This window comes from Erinaceus europaeus, chromosome 13 (assembly GCF_950295315.1).
Source record: "Erinaceus europaeus chromosome 13, mEriEur2.1, whole genome shotgun sequence".
In the NCBI taxonomy this organism is placed as follows: domain Eukaryota; kingdom Metazoa; phylum Chordata; class Mammalia; order Eulipotyphla; family Erinaceidae; genus Erinaceus; species Erinaceus europaeus.
Window position 1 is genome coordinate 86,797,708 of NC_080174.1, and position 17,415 is coordinate 86,815,122.

At 45.6% G+C, this 17,415-nt stretch overlaps 1 protein-coding gene across 1 annotated transcript in view; it reads left to right on the top strand.

Moving 5' to 3' along the window:
* The window catches only part of IL12RB2 (interleukin 12 receptor subunit beta 2), a 109,271-nt gene that overhangs the window by 52,997 nt on the left and 38,859 nt on the right, over window positions 1-17,415 (top strand). The gene's annotated exons all lie outside the window — the stretch shown is intronic.

The following is a 17,415-nucleotide window of genomic DNA, read 5'->3' on the forward strand; positions in this document are numbered from 1 at the left end:
GCCATCCCCTCCCATGGTAGCTTTCCTATTCTTTATCCCTCTGGGGGCATGGACCCAGGGTCATTGTGGGTTGCAGAAGGTGGAAGGTCTGGCTTCTATAATTGCTTCCCCACTGAACATGGGCATTGACTGGTCAGTCCATACTCCCAGTCTGCCTCTCTCTTTCCCTAGTAGGGTGGGGCTCTGGAGAAGCAGAGCTCCAGAGCACATTGGTGGGGTCATCAATCAAGGGAAGTCTGGTCAGCATCATGCTGGCATCTGAAACCTGGTGGCTGAAAAGAGAGTTAACATACAAAGCCAAACAAATTGTTGACCAATCATGGACCTAAAGGCTGGAATAGTGCAGATGAAGTGTTGGGGGGTATTCCCTGCAGACTATTGTGTACTTTTGCTCAGGTATATATTTTGCCCTAGTTTATGGATACGTGTGAACATATGCTCTATCTCAGGGGACCTTGTCTATATCTAGGTTTTGGGCACAAATTACTTTTCCACTTTGGTGACAGACTGGATTTCTTTTGGTCACAAATGCTCCCTGCTTTTGTTGATGTGTATTCGCCTGTAATTCAGCGGTTTAACACCCCTGAGGTTATAGATTAATGGTCATAAGTTCCTTTCACTCATTGCTAGTGTGTTACATTGACCACTGCTGTGAGATGAGGGGAATGGTACCATAGCCCCCTGGAGCTCTAAATTCTCTCTGTGTGTTTTCAGTCCCACACCCCTTCTCACCCCAACCACAGACGCAAGCACCCACCTGCGGCTGTAGTGTTTCTGCAGATGTCTCAGCTGTAATTGGTGAATTTTGTTAAGTTCGGTAGTTGTAGATATCTGCTGTATGATCTGGTCGCTGTTACTCCATGGTCATGGACTATAAATCTCTTCTAATCTATCCTTCCTCTCAGAGACATCGCACTCACGTCAGTGGTTATAATTCACCAATCACTGAAAGGCACCTGCAGCCCTGTTTTCACCACTTGTGAAGCTTTTCCCCCTTAGAGTTGAGGAGCTAGAATTCAAACCTGGATCCTTGTGCATGTTAATGCATATGCTCAACTGGGTGTGACAGGGCTCAGCCCCACCAACAGGAAGTTAGCCAGCATGAGGTCTTATGACTGATTTTATAAACACAGAAATAGAGGTGTAAGAGAGGTGACATGACTTCCACGAGAGCATTCTGGATAACAGAGTGCCTGCTGCTGGGACCCTTCCTAGGTGGAAGTTACTACCCTTCTGTTTTTTTTTTTGCTACCAGGATTATCACTGGGGCTCGGTGCCAGCACTGTGGATCCACTGCTCCCAGTGGCCACTTTTCCTTTTATATTATTATTTTTTTCTTCCTTCTATTTTCTTAGATAGAACAAAGGGGAATCAAGAGGAGAGAGAGAGAGAGAAAGAAAGACCTGCTTTTCCACTCATGAAGTGTTCCCCCCTGAGGGTATGGAAGTGGGGGCTCCAACCGGAACCTTAAGCATGTTAATGTGTTCACTCAACAAGTGTGTGACCACCAGGCCCCGCCCCCGACTTGTGAACTTTACAGGGTGGTTCCCTGACACGACAACTCGCTCATCTAAATGCCAGACCAGAAAGAACCACTATAGCAGGGCCCAAGTCAGACCTCACTGGGGGAAGGAAACAGACGAGCATGTGGTGAGTTGGGTTTTGTTTTGTTTAAACTTTGATCAATACTAGGAAACTCAATATGAGGAACCACCTTGCAGAGGGGAATTTCAGATCTTGACGCCCAAGGAAGACCCAAGTAAAACCCCATTAGCCTGTGGACAAAGTGCGAACATATTTCTCTCACAGCCGTGGGGGGTGGAGGGGACAGGGAGATGTGAAATGCCCTTTCACTTTGGCAGGATGTTTACACACAAGGAGAATGACTGAATGGGTAGCAGCCCCCCATGAGGGAAGCTGTGTGTGTGAGAGAGAGTGTAAGGACCTCCTCACACTCAGTGTCAGACTGTGTACTGGCCAGCATGTATAGGAGTAATGTGAGCGCCTAGGTGCTGTGCATGTAGATGGGGGTGGGAAGGAGGTGTGAGACTCCACAGCAAGGCACTTCAGCATGTGCTGAAGATGTGTGTATGAGAGGTACACACATACATGAGTCTGAGCCCCCTGATATGAGCGCATGTGTATGAGAAGTACACACATGTGTGAGTCTGATCCCCCTGATGTGAGCCCGTGTGTTTGAGAGGTACACACATGTGTGAGTCTGAGCCCCCTGATGTGAGCCTGTGTGGTTGAGAGGTACACACATGTGTGAGTCTGATCCCCCTGATGTGAGCCTGTGTGGTTGAGAGGTACACACATGTGTGAGTCTGATCCCCCTGATGTGAGCGTGTGTGTATGAGAGGTACACACATATGTGAGTCTGAGCCCCCTGATGTGAGCCTGTGTGTTTGAGAGGTACACACATGTGTGAGTCTGAGCCCCCTGATGTGAGCCTGTGTGGTTGAGAGGTACACACATGTGTGAGTCTGATCCCCCTGATGTGAGCATGTGTGTATGAGAGGTACACACATGTGTGAGTCTGAGCCCCCTGATGTGAGCCCATGTGTTTGAGAGGTACACACATATGTGAGTCTGAGCCCCCTGATGTGAGTGCGTATGTTTGAGAGGTACACACATGTGTGAGTCTGAGCCCCCTGATGTGAGCCCATGTGGTTGAGAGGTACACACATGTGTGAGTCTGATCCCCCTGATGTGAGCGTGTGTGTATGAGAGGTACACACATGTGTGAGTCTGATCCCCCTGATGTGAGCATGGGTGTATGAGAGGTACACACATGTGTGAGTCTGAGCCCCTCTGATGTGAGCCCGTGTGGTTGAGTGGTACACACATGTGTGAGTCTGAGCCCATTCTGGCTGCTACAACAAGGTATTGTAGACCATGTGACTAAGAACAATGGAAATCCATTTTTTTAATTGGCTAGAGGCAGAGAGAAATTGAAAGGGGAAGGAGAGATAAAGAAGAAAAGAGACAGAGAGACACCTGCAGACCTGCTTCACCACTCGTGAAGCTTTCCACCTGCAGGTGGGGACCAGAGGATTGAACCCAGGTCCTTGCTCACTGTAATGTGTGTGCTTAACCAGGTGTGCCACTGCCTGACCCCCGGAAAATTAATGTCTTACAATTCTAGAGGTTGGCAATCTAAAGTCAGAGTCACAGCTGGGGGCGCCGTGGACCTGTGTGTCAGAGGCTTCTCACTGGGGCTGGGAAGATATCATAATGGTTATGCAAAAAAAGACTTTCATGCTGAGGTACCAAGCTCCCAAATTCAATCTCCAGCACCACCATAAAACCAGAGCAATGGTGGCGGGGGCGGGGGGGAGCAAAAAAAAAAAATTAAAAGTGGTCCAGGAGGTGGTGCAGTGGATAAAGCATTGGATTCTCAAGCATGAAGTCCCAAGTTCAGTTCCTGGAAGCACATGTACCAGAGTGATGTCTGGTCCTTTCTTTCTCTCCTCTTACCTTTCTCATTAATAAATAAATAAAAATCTTTTTTAAAAAAAGAAAGGAGTCAGGTGGTAGCACAGCGGGTTAAGCGCACGTGGCGCAAAGCTCAAGGACCGGCATAAGGATCCCGGTTCTAACCCCCGGCTCCCCACCTGCAGGGGAGTCGCTTCACAGGCGGTGAAGCAGGTCTGCAGGTGTCTGTCTTTCTCTCCCCCCTCTCTGTCTCCCCTCCTCTCTCCATTTCTCTCTGTCCTATCTAACAATGATGACATCAATAACTACAACAACAATAAAACAACAAGGGCAACAAAAGAGAAAATAAATAAATATAAAAAAAATTTTAAGTGTTCTCCTTATTAAAAAAAGAAATAGAGAAAAAAGGAAGGAAGGAAGGAAGGAAGGAAGGAAGGAAGGAAGGAAAAGAAAAAAAGGTTTCTCACTGTATGTACACATGGCAGAAGGGGCTAGGGAGCTCTCTGGTGTTCTCTAAGAAGACCCATCCCACCCATGAGGGGTCCCACCTTCATAACTCAGTCACCCCCAAGAGCTCCATCTCCTGCTATCAACCTTTAGCTCAAGACGCTGTGTGTCAAGGTCATGGATATAGGCAAGGCAAATTCAGTCCTCATTCAGGAGGAGTCAGGCTGCTGCAGGCACTCGGGAATTGAGTTCACGATTCATGGAGGGATGATGGTCAGGCTCCCCCAGCAGAGCAGAATGAGAAGTGAGAGAGGACCTCCTGGGAGGTAACGCTGGAGCTGACCCCAGAAGAATAAAGTAGCCAGGACAAGGCTAGAAAGGCATTTGGCAGATGGCCCCTGGGACTATGGAGTCAGCACGTAAAGGTTCAAGTCAGTAACGTGCTTTGCATAGGACAATACTACAAGCCACAAAAGTAAGCCACGTGGGTCGCTTTTCAGACACAGATGGGCTGCACAGTGTGGTGCACCCAGTTAAGCGCACATAGTAGTAAGAGCAAGGGCCTGAGCAAGGATCTGCGTTCAAGTCCCCAGCTCCCCACCTGCTGGGGGATTGCTTTGAAAGTGGTGAAGCAGGTCTGCAGGTGTCTCTTTTTCTCTCTCCCTCTCTGTCTTCCCCTCCTCTCTCCATTTCTCTCTGTTTTATCCAACAAAATGGGAAAAAATGACCACCAGGAGTAGTAGACTCATAATGGTGGTACTGAGCCCCAGTGAAAACCCTGAGGGAAAAGAAAGAGAGTTGGAGAGAGAGAGAGCTGGAGAAAGAAAAAGAAAGATGGAGAGAAGGAGTCAGGTGGTAGCACAGCAGGTTAAGCGCATGTGGCACAAAGCACAAGGACCGGCGTAAGGATCCCAGTTCAAATCCCCGGCACCCCACCTGCAGGGGAGTCACTTCACAACTGGTGAAGCAGGTCTATAAGTGTCTGGGTTTCTCTCCCCCTCTCTGTCTTCCCCTCCTCTCTCCATTTCTCTCTGTCCTATCCAACAATGATGACCTCAATAATAACTACAACAATAAAACAACAAGGACAACAAAAGTGAAAATAAATAAGTATTTAAAAAAAGAGAGAAAGATGGAGAGAAAGGAAGGAAGGAAGGAAGGAAGGAAGGAAGGAAGGAAGGAAGGAAGGAAAAGAGAAAAAAGAGGCAGAGCAGAGGTCAGTACAGGGTGAGTCCCCAGTGGACTCTAGCCTCAGAGCACAGACTCAGGGACTCAGATGGGACGGGAGAAGCACTAAGGGCGTCTGGGGCCCCCAGCCCCTGTGGTGGGCTGATATGGTGGTTTGGCTGACGGTGAAATGCACTGAGACCTATCTCGGGAAAAGCACCTTTGTGACAACAGAAAGTCTTGTGAATCAGCATTTCCTCAGTGAAGTGATATTGGAGTTGGGGTGAGGTGGGGAATCCGGTTCACTCAAAAAAAAAAAGAAAAAGAAAAAAAAGAATTTCACAGTCACATTTTAAAAATAAAACAGTTGCGATTAATTTCAGTGACTTGATTTCATACAGACGTACCTGGAATATATTTTTTATATTTATTTTATTTATTTATTCCCTTTGTTGCCCTTGTTGTTTTATTGTTGTAGTTATTATTGTTGTTGTCGTTGTTGGATAGGACAGAGAGAAACGGAGAGAGGAGGGGAAGATAGGAGGAGAGAAAGACAGACACCTGCAGACCTGCTTCACCGCCTGTGAAGCGACTCCCCTGCAGGTGGGGAGCCGGGGTTCGAACCGGAATCCTTATGCCGGTTCTTGTGCTTTGCGCCACCTGCGCTTAACCCGCTGTGCTACAGCCCGACTCCCACGTACCTGGAATATTATGATTTCAGCTTGCGCTTGATTTAAAAAACAAAAATCATCTAGCTGCTGGGAGAGAGCTGGCCTGGTAGACGCACACTTCACCACGTCTGAGGCCTGGGCTTCGAACTGTGGGCAACACACAGACAGACACTGTGCATTGCGAGGGCTGTGGTATCTCTTCTCTCTCTGTTTCTCTCTTTTTTTACTTTATTTGTTTACTTATTATCAGATAGAGACAGAGAGAAATTGAGAAAGGAGAGAGAGAGAGACCTGCAGCCCTGCTTCACCAGCGTAAAGCTTTCCTCCTATAGGTGGGGACCGGGAGCTTGAACCTGGGTCCTTGTGCACTGAAATGTGTGTGCTCTACAGGTGTGCTACCACCTGGCCCCTTCTCTGTTTCCTTCTCAAACCTAAGTTTTAAACAAGTGTCTGCTAGGGAGTCAGGCAGTAGCGCAGCGGGTTGAGTGCAGGTGGCGCAAGGACTGGCATAAGGATCCTGGTTCGAGCCCCCGGCTCCCCACCTGCAGGGGAGTCGCTTCACAGGCGGTGAAGCAGGTCTGCAGGTGTCTGTCTTTCTCTCCCCCTCTCTGTCTTCCCCTCCTCTTTCCACTTCTCTGTGTCCTATTCAATAATAATAACAACAATAATAACTACAACAACAATAATAACTACAACAACAATAAAAACAACAAAGGCAACAAAAAGGAATAAATAAATATAAAAAAAAGATTCATTTCAAAAAAGTATCTGCTGGAAGCAGTGGAATCAAGTGGTACACACACACACACACACACACATACACAGAGAGAGAGTTAGTTACTGGACTTTTAAACTTTTTTCCCCACTCAGTCTTTGAAAACTGGTGTGTTTCATGAACTTAGGGAAGAAAAAAATCCAAAGTAAACAAACTGTCTCTAAGACTTCATGAGAACTAAGGTGGTTGTCGCTGAGAGGACAGCGGCACAGGACTTTGAAAGAAAGAAAGAAAGAAAGAAAGAAAGGGAGAAAGAAAGAAAGGAGCCTGGTGCCAGTGTAGGCTAGTGGCTATAGAGCTCCCCTCACCCCTGCACGCACACACACACACACGCATATGCACACGCACCACCTCTCATTTCAAACTCGACCACACTTAAGGGACCCACAGCTTTGCAGTGTGACTGGCTCCTCTCATAATACACAGTGAAACTTATAAGGCTAGTCAGCGGAGAGTTAGGCAAACTCTTGATTCTAAACGTGGAGTGGGGAAGAGTTGGTGCTCCTCGCTCACTTGTTAAATGAAATAATCCATTTTGATGAACTGCTACCCTCACACCACAGAAGGCCTGAAGACAGACACCAAGCCACACACGGCAATCTGCAGCACAGGTTGGCCTCACAGGCCCTGCAGACACTCTGTTGTGAGGTAGCCCCTTTGGCATGTGTGCTGCATCTGTCTCTCTCTCTCCCTTTCTGTGTTTCTCTCAGTCAGGGAAGAGTTTTGCAATGCATATCACACTGCACTGAGGGGGTGAATTTGCTGGCCTCCTCATAGGAAAGCAATGAAGTGAAAATAGAAACTCTTCGTCACCGATACAGGACAGAAGTTTATTGTCGATCCCCAAGGAAGACTGGCCACTATGAACCTCGGGCCCTTGTATCACGAGAAGAGGCAATACCTCTCAGTCATAAAATTTCAACACTAAAGCAGCCGGTTGGCAACTGTGGTTTGGCCGAGTTATTCAACTCTGTGTCCTCCTCATTCCCGACTCTTATTCCACCATAGACTGCCACGACATTTCTGGAGACCTGTGCAGAAAGAACTTGTTGCTCTCCTCTCCCAATCAGCCACACATCATACCAACAGCACAGCTGGGAATTTCAGTTGGAGAGCAGAATGTGGCGAGAGACAAAGATAAGAAGGTTGGGTGCAAAGAATTAACCGATGACAGAAAGTAGATAGAAGGGCTACTCTCTGAAAGGTTTTCTATTCTTTTTCTAGCTGCAAAACAAGAATAGCAAATGTCATGCCAAGGAAACTTTCATGGGGTACTTCTTCTCCCAAAGAAGTCAGCGTAGCAAAACACACAGGGGACAGCCACAGAGTGTTAGCCTGACTGCAGTCAAGGCTGGGGGGGCCTGGGCTCAGGCTCCATCTTCACCACTGAAGGACTCTGTGGCATTGAGTAAAGGAATTAACCTTGTCTCTCGGTCTCTCTCCCCTCTATCTCCCCTTCCTCTCTCAATTTCTCTCTATCTCTATCCAATAAGAAATAAATAGACAAATAAAACTTTTAAAGGGGCCAAGCAGTGGCACACTTAGGTGAACACACAACAGTGCTCAAGGACCCGGGTTCAAGCCCCTGGTTCCTACCTGCAAGGGGAAAGCTTCACAAATGGTGAAGCAGGGCTGCAGATGTCTCTCTCTTTCTCTCCTTCCTTCCCTCCCTCCCTTTATTTCCCCCTCCACTCTCAATTCCTCTGTCTCTGTCCAGTAATTAACTAGTTAATTAAGTGAATAAGGTTTTGTAGTGGAAAGTTCCTCATAAGTTAAATGCAGATATTAATGGCAAATACCACATGAGATTGTCATGAAGATTATTAACAAGACACTCCTGGAAAGTGTTTGCTAAGTCAGGGTGAGGAGGCAAGCACTGTGCTCATCACTGAGGATCGACAGGTGAGATGACAATAAACGCACACAGCACTAAGTGTAAGGATCTGTACAAGGATCCGGGTTCAAGCCCCGGCTCCCCACCTGCCGGGGCGGGAGGTGCCTCAAAAGCAGTGCAGTGAGTCTGCAGGTGTCTCTCCTTCTCTCTCCCTCTCTATATCTCCCTCCTCTCTCAATTTCTCTCTGTCCTGTCCAATAACACACACACACACACACACACACACACACAACACACACATATATATAGAGAGAGAGATTCCCGGACAGAACATATACGTCTAGAGGTGTTCAGAATATCCTGATGGTGGCTGGGGTTTTGAGTTATCTTTTCTTTTCACTTTGGGCTGAGGTTGCTGAAGTCATGAGTTCTGTCATGAAGGTCCCCAGTCTTAAAGATATGAAGTGTCTGTCCTTAATAAGGTGTATGGCACTGTGACGCTTCCGTAGAGAACTATGGGCTAAGATGTCAAGCTGGCTTGACTCTCCCAACTATGAGTCATAGGAGGATGACAGGAAAAGTTAGGATGATAATAATCTTTATGTTAGAGGAACAAAGAGAAATAACGTCGTCAAGTGTTTTAGCATCTGTCCTATCTACCTATCTATCTCTCTCCCCGTGGCTCACCGGAGTCTCCAACAAGCCTGTGCTTCACAAACGTTAAGCTCTTTCTGTTGTTGCTACCGTCCCCGTGTTGAATTGTTCAGATAGAAAGAAAGAGACAGAGAAATAGAGGAAGAGCAGCCAGGTGGTGGTGCACCTGGTTGAGTGCACACACCACTATGCACAAGGACCAGGGTTCAAGCCCAGCCTCTGGCCCCCACCTGCAAGGAGAAAGCAGCAGGTGTCTTTCTGTCACACCGTCTCTTCCCCTGCTTCCTCAGTCTCTCTCTGTATCCAATAAATGAATAAACAAAAATTAAAATAAGAAGATAGGGAGGGTCTAGAGAGTATAATGGTTGTGCAAAGAGATTCTCATGCCTGAGGCTCTAATGTGTCAGGTTCAATCTCCTACACCACCATAAGCCAGAGCTGAGCAGTGCTCTGGTAAAAAGACAAAAAGAGAGAGAGAGAGAGACCACAGCACCAAAGCTTCCCCCAGTGTAGGGGAGACCAAGTTCAAATCTGGCTCATGTTTAACACTATCCAGGTGAATTATCTTGCTGGTCCAAACTATCCTTATTTTACAGATAAAGACATTGAGGTTCAGAGAAGGAAAATTAACTTGCTCAATTTCACATCGCAGCTATGTAGAGGAACAGGTACGCTGAGACTCTGCCCTAAGCAGAGTCCCACACCCCACCCTGGAGTCTAAGACACAGCTGTACCCAGAGAACCTTGGAATTCCCCAGCCCGGGGAACCTTAATTAGACCCTCTTCACTGACACAGGCTAAATCTTATAGGCCTTTTCCCACCATTGTGGGACAGTCAGAAATAAAATATTACTTTATGACAAGGACTGTAGTGTTTGGGGCTTTTATTGGGGGAGTTGTTTTGGTTTTTTTTTTTTTTTAGATATATGAAGTGGTTTATCAATACACAGAAACACTCTTCTTTCAATATTCTTCTAGAAAGGAGAAAGATAAATTGGTAGAGGGAGTCTGGCAGTGGCGCAGTGGGTTAAGTGCACATGGCATGAAGCGCAAGGACCTGCGTAAGGATCCCGGTTCGAGCCCCCCGGTTCCCTACCTGCAGGGGAGTCGCTTCACAGGCGGTGAAGCAGGTCTGCAGGTGTCTATCTTTCTCTCCCCCTGTCTTCCCCTCCTCTCTCCATTTCTCTCTGTCCTACCCAACGACGACATCAACAACAGCAGCAATAATAACTACCACAACAATAAAAAAATATTTTAAAAAATTGGTAAATCAAGAAACCAGGACTCTGCATTCTGCAATGTCCGAATTTCTCCTATTATGTATTATATTTAAAATTATGCATTAGACTTTATTTTTGTTTGTTATTAATAGTATGTTACAAGATTGTAAAGTAACCACCACAGTTCTTGTAAGTCTTACAATTTGCTTACTTCTGTTTTTTTTTTTCATTATTATTCAAGTTCATGTATATCTGATCTATAGATTCCACACAGGAGTAAAGTCATCTAGTGGTTGTCCTTCATCTCTTTGATTATTTTGCTAAGCGTAATCACCCCCCAGTTCCATCCAGTTTGTCTCAAAGGACACTGTACCATCTTTTTTATCACAGAGTAGTATTCCACGGAATAAGAATACATATTCATTTCTTTAGCCAGCCGTCTGTTGATGAGGATTTAGGCTACTTTGAAACGTTGGCTATTGTGAATAATTCAGCTGAGAACATAGGGGTGCCTATGTCCCTTCAAATTAGTGTTTACGTGAACGTTGGGTAAATGCCAAGGAGTGCTATTGTTGGGTCATAAGGTGATTCCATTTTTATTTGTTTAAGGACTGTCCATACAGTCTTCCAAAGAGGCTGCCCCAGTCTGCATTCCCACCAGCGGTGGAGCAGAGCTCCCCTTTCTCCACAGCCTCTCCCACACCCGTTATTTCCTGGTTTGTTGCTGGAAGCCATCCTCTCAGGTGTGAGACGGGATCTCAGTGTCGATTTAACTTGCATTTCTCTAAGGCTAAGTGAACTGGAGCATTTCTTCAAGTGTCTGTGGGCCTCCATGTGTGTCTCTTCTTTGGAAAACTGTCTGTTTAGTTCTTTGGCCCATATTTCTTTTTATTATTATTTTTTAGTGATTTAGTATTTAATTACAAAATTATAAGATAGTAGAAATATAAGTCCAAACCTTTCCCAACACCAGAGCTCTATGCCCCCATTCTCTCCAGTGGAAACTGAGTTATTTCTGCCAAGTTCACAGACTGTTTTTTCTATGGTCCTACCTTCTTTTCCTTTCTGAGTCACATTTCCTGAGTGTCCTCTCTCTCTCCGGGTCCTGATGGAATTGGAGTTCAGAACTCTTTTTTTTATTTAGTTTCCCTTTTGTTGCCCTTGCTGTTTTTTAATTTTTATTGTTGTTACAGTTATTATTGTTATTATTAATGTCATTGTTGTTAGATAGGACAGAGAGAAATGAAGAGAGGACGGGAAGACAGAGAGGGGCAGAGAAAGACAGACACCTGCAGACCTGCTTCACCGCCTGTGAAGCGATGGCCCTGCAGGTGGGGAGCCAGGGGCTTGAACAGGGATCCTTACGCTGGTCCTTGCGCTTTGCGCCACGTGCGCTACCACCAGACTCCCTTAAGAACTCTTTAATCATCTTCCCCTATTATTTACCTCTCTGGGAGTATGGATCAAAATTTTTTTAAGGTTTTTAAAAAATGTTTACTTATTTATTCCCTTTTATTGCCCTTGTTGTTTTATTGTTGTAGTTATTATTGTTGTTGTTATTGATGTCGTTGTTGGATAGGACAGAGAGAAATGGAGAGAGGAGGGGAAGACAGAGAGGGAGAGAAAAAGACAGACACCTGCAGACCTGCTTCACTGCCTGTGAAGTGACTCCCCTGCAGGTGGGGACCCTTACAGTGGTCCTTGTGCTTTGCACCACCTACGCTTAACCCACTGTGCTACCACCCGAATCCCGGACCAAATTTCTTTATGGGATGGAAGGTCTGGCTTCTGTAATTGCTTCCCCGCTGAACATGGGTGTTGACAGGTCGATCCGTACTCCCAGCCTGTCTCTCTCTTTCCCTAGTGGGGCGGGGATCTGGGGAGGTGAGGTTCCAGGACTCATGGGTGAGGTTGTCTGCCCAGGGATCCAGTTATTTTTTATGCTAATAATTTTTCATACAGTAGAACTCTTATAATAGTTTACACAGGGGGCCAGGTAGTGGTACACCCAGTTAAGCACATATGTTACGGTGCACAAAGACCTGGCTGGGTTCAAGGCCCCAGTCCCCGTCAGCAGGTGCAAAGCTTCACAAGTGGTGAAGTAGTGTTGCCAGTGTTCTCTCTCTTTTCTTTTTATCTCCCTTTCTATCTCCCCCTTCCCTCTCAATTTCTCTCTGCCTCGATCTGATAAATAAATAGGCAAACCTAGATCAGAGAAACTTACCACATTTTTTCCACAGATGTATTTCTATAGATCTTAACAGAAAATAATTTTTTAAAAAATCAGGAGGACAAGTTATTCCTCTTTTTTTTTTTTTTTTTTTTTTTTGCATACTCTTACCTATAGAAGAAGGAGGCTGAGACCCCGGGTCTTGGAAACACCCACGGGTGCAGGCCAAGATCCCCTGCACGCTCATACTCACTAGTCGCCACTAGGGGGCGCGCTAAAATATCACATTACTTTTCGGGGGGGATGGGGGGGTACTGTGCCCCTTAACCTCTCTAAGCTTCATTAAAATGGGACTAATTATCAGAACTAAATGTGACAATACACGTAAGACTCCTGACCTTTACTGTCCCCACCCAAAAAAAAAAAAAAAAGCTCACTTTTCCCTTAGTACCCACCTCCAAATGAAAAAACACTAGAGTAAAAGTAACTATCCGAACAGACTCATTCCCATCTGTGCGCAAGGACCAGAGTAAGGATCGCGGTTCGAGCCCGGGCTCCCCACCTGCAGGGGAGTCGCTTCACAGGCGGTGAAGCAGGTCTGCAGGTGTCTGTCTTTCTCTCTCCCTCTCTGTCTTCCCCTCCTCTCTCCATTTCTCTGTATCCTATCCAACAACGAACAACAATAACAATAATAACCACAACAAGGGCAACAAAAGGGGGGGGAAATGGCCTCCAGGAGCAGTGGATTCATGGTGCAGGCGCTGAGCCCCAGCAACAACCCTGGAGGCAAATAAAAAAATAAATAAGAAAGAAAGAAGGAAGAAAGGAAATAAAGAAAGGAAGGAAGAGAAAGAAAGAGAGAAAAGAAAGAGAGAAAGAAGAGAGAGAAAAAAGAGAGGAAGGAAGGAAGGGAGAGGGAGAAAGAAAGAAGAGACAGAAAGGAAGGAATTTTTTTTTTTTTTTTGCTTCCAGAGTTATTGCTGGAGGTCAGTACTGCACTAAGAATCTGCTGCTCCTGTGGCTTTTTTTTTTTTTTTTTTTTTTTTTTTGCCGGGGTAGGACAGAGAGAAGGTGAGAGGGGAGGAGAAGATGGGGGAAGGGAAAGGTAGACACCTGCAGACCTGCTTCACCGCTTGTGAAGCGACTCCCCGCCTGCAGGTGGGGAGCCAGGGGCTGGAACTGGGATCTTTGTGCAGGTCCTCATGCTTAACCCGCTGCGCTACAGTCCATCCCCCTATAAAGGAATTCTTTATCTTCTCTCTCACCAAGTTGCCAGTCACTCTTGACGGGCCTCTGTCAATGAATGTGTCATGTCAGATTACATCATAAGGAGAAAAGCAGCTTTGCAACTTTGAGCAGATGAGTGATGATACCTGGTTGCACCTTTTTCAGCACTATGCTCCTTACATACGAGTTTCTTGTCTTAGACTTGCAAATCAACGTATGGAGAAGCACCTCAAGAGTAGAAGAAACATTAGTCTAGAAACTGGGATTAAAGTTGGTTCCTCCAGCTACCCCTTTTATGACTGAAAACAAGTCACTTCATCTGACTGGACTTGTGTGTCTTCCTTTAAAAAATGAAGAGTCCATCTGTGGAATCCTTTCCAATACTGTTATTTTGTGATGATTTTCTATTCCATCAGAGTCAACTATAATCCAGGGTGGATGTATTTATTAGATGCATTACTGGAAAATATCATGTTGAGGGGGGCCTGGTGGTGGCGCACCTGGTTGAGTGCACATGTTACAGTACACAAAGACCCGGGTTCCAGCCCCCGGTCCCCACCTGCAGGGGGAAAGCTTTTTGAGTGGTGAAGCAGGGCTGCAGGTATGTCTCTCTTCTTCTCTATCTCCTCCTTCCCTTTCGATTTTAGACTATCTCTATCCAATAAATACATAAAGATAATTTAAAAAATTTTAATGCATGTTGCTATTTTTTTCACCAAACTATTTATAGTCATACGCTGTATAGTGACTTTTTCTCAGTAGTCAACCATATATAAAACGATGTTCCTGGGAGTTGGGCGGTAGCACAGCGGGTTAAGTGCAAGTGGCGCAAAGCACAAGGACCGGCTTAAGGATCCCGGTTCAAGTCCCCAGCTCCCCACCTGCAGGAGAGTCGCTTCACAGGCCATGAAGCAGGTCTGCAGGTGTCTGTCTTTCTCTCCCCCTCTCTGTCTTCCCCTCCTCTCTGCATTTCTCTCTGTCCTATCCAACAACAATGACATCAATAACAACAATAATAACTACAACAACAATAAAAAGACAAGGACAACAAAAGGGAAAATAAATAAATAAGTTTTTTTTTAAAAGAACAGGCCTGTGAGATGAGCTGGTATGAACATCTGAAATGCTCCCTTGCTTGGCTCTTGTCCATCGGAGAGACTGCGCTAGGTGGCTCCACTTCTCTGCTTCACCGATTGGGACTTCAGCTCCAATCTTGGATCATGAGGACCCAGAAGCTGACTTTCTGTCCTTATCCAGCTCCCAGACACTGAAATATAAAAAGCTGTGTGGCTCTGGATTAATGTACAGTGAGAAGTGCAGCTCTTGGCCAACCAGAAAGCTGGAATCAGCAGACAGGAATGGTCTCTCCCAGTACAGTAATCATTTAAGAAACCAAACTATAATCGCAAGTGAAAAACACGCATTTTAAATGAACTAGATGCCTGTCCTCTCCCTGTACATAAGCTGAATAGGAAATCAGATCATTAAACCATTTCTTAGGGACAAGGGAAGTTCTGGCTTCTGTAATTGCTTCTCCACTGGACCTGGGCATGGGAAGGTTAAGCCATACCCTCAGCCTGTTTTTCTTTCCCTAATAGGGTAGGACTCTGGAGAGATGATGTTCTGGGACATATTGGTGAGGTCATCTGCCCAGGGAAGTCAGAATGGAATCACAGTAGCATCTGTAATTTAATATCCAAAAGGTAGTTAAGATATGAAGCAGAACAAAATGCTTAAGAAACAGGAACCAGGAAGTAGGAATAGAGCAGGTAAGAATAGAGATTTTAGGGTGGCAAGGTGCAGGGATAGATAGCACAATGGTTGTGCAAAGAGGCTCTCATGCCTGAGGTTCCAAAGTCCCAGGTTCAATCTCCCATACCACCATAAACCAAAGCTGAGCAGTGCTTTGATAAAAAATAAATGAATAGGTGGTCTGGGAGGTGGCTCAGTGGATAAAGCATTGGATTCTCAACCATGAGGTCCTGAGTTCAATCCCCAACAGCATATGTACCAGAGTGATGTCTGGTTCTTTCTCTCTTTCTGTTATCTTTCTCATGAATAAATAAATAAATTCTGTTAAAAATAAATAAATAAATAAATAAACAAAATAAAATAGGGTGGTTAGAAGGTAGGCAGTCTATTTAAGGTATGTTCCTAGGGCTGCATGACTTTAGTAATCTTTGCTTGAGCTTGACAACCAACATGGAGGTGGACTAAGAATATTGTCTGGGAAGATGGTGTCAGAGTTGAGAATAGAACTAGAAGGCTGGATTAGAGCATAGCGTAGCTCTCATACTTGAAAAGAAAATATAAATACATGGGGGCCAGGTGGTGGCACACCTGGTTGAGTGCACATGTTACAATGCGCAAGGACCCAGGTTCGAGCCTCCAGTCCCCACCTGCAGGAGGAAAGCTTCGCAAGTGGTGAAGCAGGGCTGCAGGTGTCTCTCTGTCTCTCTCCCTCTCGATCACACCCTTCCCTCTTGATTTCAGACTGTCTCTATCCAATAAATAAATAAATAAATATATTTTTAAAAAGAAAATATAAATACAGTAAACTATTTACCACAGCCTGACCCAGGGCCCATGTATATTGATATTTAGCCTGTATACCTTCTGAGTCCCTGTCAGTCTGAGTTCGTGGTCACGGCTCGGAGCATTCTAGGCTGCACCCATTTCAGGGCCCGGCTTCCTCGAGTGACAGAGCAGGCTGACCCAGCCCCGCTTTCGGAAATGGGGCAGTCCTTACTGTTACCACTTTGTAGTGAGGGCATGGTTCTGGAGAAGCCCACAAAAGGGCTTATAATGATGTTCTTGATAGAAGGGGCCAGTGATGATGGAGAGAGGGATGTATTAAAGATCTAGGCCTATCGTAGCTATGTGGAAACCCAAGGATTCCCTGACTAGGGCTCCAGGTAATGGGGTTATTTGGAGGCCACCTAAACTAAAGAGGCCACCTAATGGCCACTCTCTTGCTCTTTTTTTTAATATTTATTTTATTTATTTATTCCCTTTTGTTGCCCTTGTTGTTTTATTGTTGTAGTTATTATTGTTGTTGTTGTTGTTGGATAGGACAGAGAGAAATGGAGAGAGGGAGGGGAAGACAGAGAGGAGGAGAGAAAGATAGACACCTGCAGTCCTGCTTCACCGCCTGTGAAGCTACTCCCCTGCAGGTGGGGAACCAGGTTTCGAACCGGGATCCTTATGCAGGTCCTTGTGCTTTGCGCCACCTGCGCTTAGCCTGCTGCACTACAGCCCGACTCCCCTCTCTTGCTCTTATCCAGCTTTTGTGGTCACGTTTTTATTTGATGAGCCTGGTTAAGTCTCATTCTTATTCCATTAGATCTATCTAATTCCATTCTATACTATTGGGAAGCTTCATTTTGAACATGAAAGAAATAAGAACAATACAGTCAACAATATTTATGTACCTTTCCCATATTTGGGAGCTACTCTCTTCCCTGATCCAGCTTTCTGGTCCTTTATCCAGCCATGACATCATCTCCCCAGACAATAACTTGGATCCACCTGCATATCAGATTTCAGGCTCAGGGGAAAAAAGAAAAAGAAAAAAAAAACTAGTATAGCCACAGGCCCTTTGGAATAGAACTAAAATATGCCTACTAGCTATCTACAGAACTGAGAAACCACTCCCTCCCCTGCAACTCTTCATCTGCACTACTCCAGCCTTTAGGTTCATGATTAGTAAACAACTTGTTTGGCTTCGTATGTTATCTCTCTTTTCAGCCACCAGGTTCCAGACGCTACCAGAATGCCGACCAGACCTCCCTGAACAGACAGCCCCACCAATG